This window comes from Mesocricetus auratus, unplaced genomic scaffold (assembly GCF_017639785.1).
Source record: "Mesocricetus auratus isolate SY011 unplaced genomic scaffold, BCM_Maur_2.0 Super-Scaffold_100007, whole genome shotgun sequence".
In the NCBI taxonomy this organism is placed as follows: domain Eukaryota; kingdom Metazoa; phylum Chordata; class Mammalia; order Rodentia; family Cricetidae; genus Mesocricetus; species Mesocricetus auratus.
The window spans coordinates 73,921,659-73,929,330 of record NW_024429191.1 but is presented as its reverse complement, the minus strand read 5'-3'; the positions used below and the strand labels follow the sequence as shown (position 1 = coordinate 73,929,330).

Here is a 7,672-nt window from a genome sequence, read left to right as displayed (position 1 = left end):
CAGCCAAGGACAACCTCTCCCTGCCTCGGCCTCTGCAGAACAAGATTATAAGTGTGCCATCCTGCCAGTTTATGTGTGGCACTATCTTCCTGTCCTCCTTTTTGATATTTTCTTGCTGGGGAAGGGATGTCTTTACTGAGACCCTCCTGATTCTGCGCCACCACCCCAGTGCTGAGATTGCAAGTGTGACCATGGCACCAGCCTCTGGCGTGTCTCTTGTAAGCGCTTGGTAAATTCAACTGGGCAGGCCGCTTAGAAAGAGGGATTATGGCCGGACGTTGGTGGCGCACGCCTTTAATCCCAGCACTCGGGAGGCAGAGGCAGGTGGATCTCTGTGAATTTGAGATCAGCCTGGTCTACAGAGCAAGTTCCAGGACAGCCTCCAAGACAATACAGAGAAACCCTGTCTTGAAAAACAAAAAAGGAAAGAAGAGAAGAGAAGAGAAAGAGGGATTATGTGAAGATGAGAGCTCTAGCTTTGAAGTCAGACAGCCTCGAATCCTGACTCCCATTCAATAATTTCCTTAGACTCTCTGAATTTACAAGGTCTTCTCTGGAAAGGAAACCCAAAACTCCTACTGTCCTGAGGGTCACTGAGAGGAAAAGATGCGAGGTAATACAGACAAAGGGCCCCTTGACACCGGGTCTGGCTCTCAGTGACCTCCTCAGTACCACCAGGGCATGTGTCAGTTGTTTCGTATGTAAGATAGGGGTCATAATGCCCAACAGGTTTCTAAGGCTTGAGGGACAGGCCACGTATTTTTCTCTCCCCTATTTTTTCAGGCTGGTCTATTGGTTCTTTTTTTTTTTTTTTTTTTTTTTTCCTCCCTTGGGGTTTTTGGAGACAGGGTTTCTCTGTGGCTTTGGAGCCTGTCCTGGAACTTGCTCTTGTAGACCAGGCTGGTCTCGAACTCACAGAGATCTACATGCCTCTGCCTCCTGAGTGTTGGGATTAAAGGTGTGCACCACCACTGCCTGGTTCCTACTGGTTCTTTTAAAGTGTGTGTGTGTGTGTGTGTGTGTGTGTGTGTGTGTGTGTGTTGTATGCTTGCTTGCATGAGTGTGCAGGTACCAATGGAGACCAGAGGCTGACATAAGATATCAATCTTTTTACCGTTATCTATGGAGGCGCAATCTCTCAGTTTAACCCTAAGCTTGCCAATAGTCTAGTCTAGCTGGCCAGATTGCTTTGGTCTTCCATGTCCATCTGGCATTTACATGGCTGCTGGGAATCCAAATTCCGGTTCTAGTGCTTATATGACAAGGCCTTTACCCACTGAACCATCCCGCCAGACTCTTTACCTTATGTTCTGAGGGATTTTGCTATATCTATCCCTTAAGTAGTGCGCTGACAAGCAAGCCCCTCCAAACCTGGCTTTTGGCTTTTTATGTCAGTATATATCCTCTTCCCCTCCTTAACTTGAGATCATGGAAGACGGCTGAGAGTGAGCCTGAGTCATTGAATGCTGGAGGCCTAGCTGCTGCCACTGGGGAAGGAGGGATGGATTCAAGCCTCTGGGTCTGTCCTGAACTCCTGCGCCTTCCGGTGGGGTCTGCAGGTCAACTCAATTCTGCTCGTCCTGGGCACCCCAACATAGCTTGACACCTCAAAATTATTAATACATGCTCACACCCCACATGGAATATGGCTTATACACAAGCTTTATATAAACTGAATTGCAGCTGACTGGATAACATATTAGAGTTACTCATTTAATCCATAATGTGACTTTCTTTTTTGTTTTGAAACAATAACTTTTTTCCAGGATTCTGTCATGGTCCCCAGACCTAAGATTGTGAAGCTAAGGACTCGGTCAATAGTTCTGCCATTACTAAAGCAGTTAGGTTCAACTTCTCCCAAAGTCTGCCAAATCTAAAGCCCAAGCAGGCCGCACTCAGTCCATCCATTCCCTTACTCACTCATCCATCCACCAATTCATCCAGGCATCCACGCATCCATCCGTCCTTAGGGGCTGCGGTAGAAAAGGCTAAGAGTGGTATGAGACTGCCCTCTAGAGGGTGCTCCTGGAAGGTGCAGGTGGGGAGTTGAGAGTCTCCCTCATTCCTCACTCACCTTAGTTAACACGGAGTTAAACTCATTCAGTAGGACACACAGTCACATCAGTACAGTTCATTGCAAAGACTTATGCAGTGCATTTGTGCACCAAACCCGTGGCAGCACCTGGGAAAACCAAATGTCTCAGGTAACAGGAGTAGACAATGCAGGGTGAATACCTTCAAACTGGGCCCCAAAGGTTGTTTATGGCATTTCCAGTCATCTCTGGGTGAGAAGAACAGCTCTATTGAAGGGCAGTCTTGGGTCTGAAGAGATGGCTCAGAGGTTAAGATTACTGGCTGCGGTCTGGAGAGGTTGCTCAGAGGTTAAGAGCACTGACTGCTCTTCCAGAGGTCCTGAGTTCACTTCCCAGCAACCACATGGTGGCTCACAACCACCTTGAATGAAATCTGGTACCTTCTGCTGGCAGAACACTGTATATGTAATAAATAAATAAATCTTTAAAAAAATTACTGGCTGCTTTTCCAGAGGTCCTGAGTTCAATTCCCAGCAACCACATGGTGGCTCACAACCATCTATAATGGGATCTGTTGCCCCCTTCTGGTCCTCAGTGCAGGTGTCCATGCAGGCAGAACACTGTATACATGATAGACAGACAGACAGACAGACAGACAGGAAGGGCAGACTTGCAAGGGCCTCTGAGGGGGGTAGACATACCTAGTACTGAATAGCCAAGACATATCTAGCAGGGGAGGGAGGGCTGAGTGATGAGAAGCCCCACCCAACAGAACTCCTACCCCCAAGGATGAAGTCAGAGTGCTGATCACAAAGCTGTAGGCTCTTAATTCTTGGAATGAGTCCATTGGTTTGTTCATTCAATGGGCATTCGTTGAGTGAGCACCTCTCGTGCCAGAAGCTATTTTAAGCACGATGTGTATAATGGGCAACAAATCTACTACACTTGAGAAGCTTAAAATGTAAGCATGTTAAAAGGCACAAATAGCAAACACTACAAGTAATCGTGTTTGTTTGCTGTACAGAAGAAGCCTGTGCCAAAAGCCACAGACAGTATGATGAATGACGTAATAAAGCAGACTGGGGGGGGCATTGCCAGGCCCACCGCTCTTTGTTGTATACTGATAAAAAGAATACTTAGTGACAGAGAGAAGGCTCAGTGGTTGAGAGCACTGGCTGATCTTCCGGAGGACCCTGTTCAAAACCCAGCACCCACACGACAGCTCACAACTGTCTGTAAATCCCATTCCAAGTGACCCAACACTATCACAGACATATATGCATATAAAATAAAAATAAAATAAAAGTAAATGTTAGAAAAGACTTGTCTCTAGCCTAAGCTGGCTTCAAAACCACTAAGTAGTCAAGGATGACTCTGAGCTCCTCAATCTTCCGGCTTCCCCTGCTCCACTGAATCCCAGGTGATGTCTCTGCTCACAGTACATGGCTGAGGTTAAACCCAGGACCTCACAAGTGCCCGGCAAGCATTCTACCAACTGAGCTACATCCCCCCCCCCAGCCAAAACTAAGTTACCTTTTACAATAAATCTTAAACAAACATACAAATAAATAAATACAGAGTAACAAGATTAGGGATATCAGGGATTGGGTGATTGCCATATTAAATGAGGACACTAGGCAAGCTTTTGAATAAGACCTAAAGAAGCAGGCTGGGGAGATGGCTCAGTGATTGAGATCACTGGCTGTTCTTACAGAGGTCCAGAGTTCAATTCCCACATGATGGCTCACAACCATCTGTAATGAGATCTGGTGCCCTCTTCTGGCCTTCAGGGATATATGCAGGCAGAACACTGTATACATAATAAATCTTTTTTTTTTGTAACCAAAACTTTAATCCCAAGGATTCTCACAAACATATTATAAATGACAGCATGAAAAGGAAATCTTTCACAGCAACTGGAAGGTTCAGCTCTACAATGTACCCTTACACTGACAGGACACTGGTAACTTAGTCTTCCATTTCCAAGTAAAGACTGTTACAGCTTTGCATCCATACATAGCAATCAGTAAGGAACCTATGAAAGCCTTCAGTGTGCAGTTCCCACGCTTTACCTGTAAGCTGGTGTTCAACAACAGCTTTTAAAGACTGCCTATCATTTTACCCACATCTCCGCACCGTATCCCAGCTTCTAAATAAACTAGAGCTTTATCTATCCCCACCACTGGTTTCTATATCATTAGCACATCACACTTTAACTGGGCAGGATCTAGGTTTATTTCAGTCTATGAAAAACTAAAGTTCAAAGCAAATATGAACAGCTAAAACATCTTAAAAATGCACCAAGATAATGAAAGTCTCAAATAAAGCTTGAATTTCCCGTACATACTTCTGTCAAATGAAGTCATTTCCTGTACACCACTTCCTTAGCCGACTGGCCTACTTCCTTTCATGTGACCTGGATCGGCTACGAGATCTAGAGAAAAATCGAGATGGCTTGTGGTTTCTTTCACAAGACAGAGACCTTTCTCTTCTCCTGTCTCTAGAAAGTGACCTGCTCCGGGTTCGAGGGAAGCTTCTCCTTCTTGGAGATCTTTGCCGAGGTGGAGGACTCCCCCTTCAATAATCTCTTGAGGGCGTCGACCCCAAGAGGGAGGTGGGCCACGATCGCAACTTCTTTTTTCACCATTCGACAGTTCCACTCTCACTTGGTAACCGCATAGTGTTCTCCCATCCAGCTCTCGGACAGCATCAACGGCGTCTCGGGGATCCTCAAATTCACCGAAAGCAAAGCCAGGAGGGTTGCGAGCAACCCACACACTTGGAAGTGGTCCATAATAGCCCAAAACCTGCTCTAGTTCAGTTTTGTTCCATTGTTTCCAAGATTGCCTACATAAACCTTACAATCTAATGGACAGGAATCACGATGCATTTAGAGATCCTGCGTCCAAACACCAAAGCTCAAATGCCAACACTCCGACAGGACCACCTGCGCACTTCGGGATCTGCTCGGGCAAGATGCTCTCCATTCGCTGGCATCCACGAAATGGCCTACATAGTAAATCTTTAAAACAAAACAAAACAAAAAAGACTTAAAGAAAACTACTGATCAAGTCACATGGTTGCAAAGGGTAAGGGATTGGGAGCTGGAGCAGAACACCCAGTGGAAGAAAATGTCAGCAGACAATGGAACAGGGTGGTGAGAACTTCGGTTTTGACTACCAATTACTTTAGCAACAGAATTTAAGACTAGATTGTGAAGCCAGGGGTAGTAATACAAACTTATTATTTTACTTGGGTAGTATCAAAGGAAGATCAGTAGTTCAGGGTCAGCCTCATCTGAGCAGCAAATTCAATACTTCATTTGACTGGCCAGTCAGATGGTTCTGTGGGTAAAGGTACTCCCTGCCAGATATCGAGTTCAAGTCCCAATACGCACGTGGCGGAAGGAATGAGCTAGCTTCGGCAAAGCACTTTCCTTTTCTTTTTTCCTCTTTTAATGTTTCACATTTTTTAAAAATTATTTTTAGCTCCTGAAGAGATGGCTCAGAGGTTAAGAGCACTGGCTGCTTTTCCAGAGGTCCTGAGTTCAATTCCCAGCAACTATATGATGGCTCACAACCATTTTAATGAGATCTTATGCCCTCTTCTGGCCTGCAGGGTTACATGCAGACAGAACACTGTATACATAATAAATAAATCTTTAAAAATTTTTTCAGTTTATTTTTATTGGTGGCTGGAGAGATGACTCAGCGGTTAAGAGCACTGCCTGCTCTTCCCAGAACCACATGATGGCTCACAACCATCTGTAATGAGATCTGGTGCCCTCTTCTGGCGTGTAGGGATACATGCAGGCAGAACACTGTACACATAATAAATAAATCTTTTTAAAAAATAAATAATTTTTATTTCATGGGCATTGGTGTTTTGTCTGCGTTTCTATGTCTCTATGAGGGTGTTGGATCCCCTGGAGTGGAAGTTACAGACAGTGTGAATTGCAACGTGGGAGCTGGGAACTGGAACCAGGCCTCTGGAAGAGCAGTCAGTGCTCTTTACTGCAGAGCCATCCCTCCAGCTCCTGGCAAGTTATCTTCTAAACTCAGCATGTATAGAGGGACACACATGTGCCCACACACATATATACATAGATAGATGAGACAGGGTGGGGGCAAGGTTTTTTTTTTTAACTTTTGAGGACTAGAGAGAAGGTCCAACTGTTAAGAATGTGTCTTGGGTTTCTATTGCTGTGAAGAGGCACCATGGCCACAGCAACTCTTATAAAGAAAGCATTTAATTGGAGTGACTCACAATTTCAGGGTTTCAGTCCATTGTCATGGTGGCAGGGAGCATGGCGCTCAGGCAGATGGGGGTGCTGGAGAAACAGCTGAGAGTGCTACATCTTGCAGGCAACAGGAAGTAGACTGACTGTCACACTGAGAGAAGCTTGAGCACAAGAGACCTCAAAGACCACCCCCACAGTGACACACTTCCTACAACAAGACCACACCTGTTAATACTGTCACTCCCTTTGGGGACCATTTTCTTTCAAACCACTACAGAGCGTTTGTATGCAACAATAAAGAGCAGAGTTCAGATCTCAGCACCCACACAACCAACCAGATGGTTTGCACTTGCCTGTAACTCCAACTCTGAAGGAGGCAGAGGCAGGAGGATCACTGGGATTTTCTGGCTCCAGCCAATTAAACATAAGCCCAGGTTCAGAGAGAAAACCTGCCTTAAAGGGATTGATGGGCCCGGCGTTGGTGTTGCACATCTTTAATCCCAGCACTTGGGAGGCAGAGGCTGGTGGACCTCTGTGAGTTCGAGGCCAGCCTGGTCTACAGAGCGAGTTCCAGGACAGCCTCCAAAACAATACAGAGAAACCCTGTCTCAAAAAACCAAAAAAAAAAAAAGGATAGATGGAGAGTGATAGAGTTAGCACAGAACACACTCAGACACCAACTTCTCAGCACAGGTATAGAGATTTTGGTTATACAGTCCAAACAAATCTATAAAGTTGACAGACACCTTTTATCTGCTCAAACATAGAACAGAAAGTCATCATTAGGTGACTTGTTCACACCACACATTCCATACTTGTGTTAATTCAGATATATGTGTTGCCTTTAAAAGTTTGTGTGTTTTCAGAAAAAAAAAAGGACCAGACACCAACAGAGGCATGCAGCCCAGGTGATCCAGCCTCAAAATGTTTCTATTGCAGTTTCGTCAAAATTCTACATCCAGAACAACTTCAAAGCTGCTAGCTGATATGGTCCAGCCTCACAGATTACTCCAGCCAGGACTCCAGATAAGACCTGAAGTTTTCTATCACACAGAGACTGGACAACAAATGATAACAGCTAGCTCTCCCAGGACTTGCCCATTATCTCGATTTTCCCAGGGTCCCCTAAGGATGCCATTGCCCTAGACAACAGGAAGCAGTCCAGAGAACACAACACCCATACTCTCACATTGAAATGGGTGTTTTTTGGTCATTTGGTGGGTTATGGATGTTTGTTATCATTTAGGGGTTGTTTGCAAGTTGTTATAAGTAATAGGAAAAAAAGTTAAACAAAGGAGATTAGATTCAGGAATCTCTAAAGGGAAGAAAGAGTATAGAAATGATAGACTAAAAAGGAAGATTACTGAATCTACAGTCCTTTAAAATTCCTGCTTCACAG

The 7,672-nt window shown here is 45.0% G+C and overlaps 1 pseudogene; it reads right to left on the bottom strand.

Annotated features, from left to right (window-relative positions):
* Positions 1 to 4,430: 4,430 nt before the first annotated feature.
* On the bottom strand, positions 4,431 to 4,923 carry LOC101828036 (annotated as a pseudogene).
* Between the last annotated feature and the right edge of the window lie 2,749 nt (positions 4,924 to 7,672).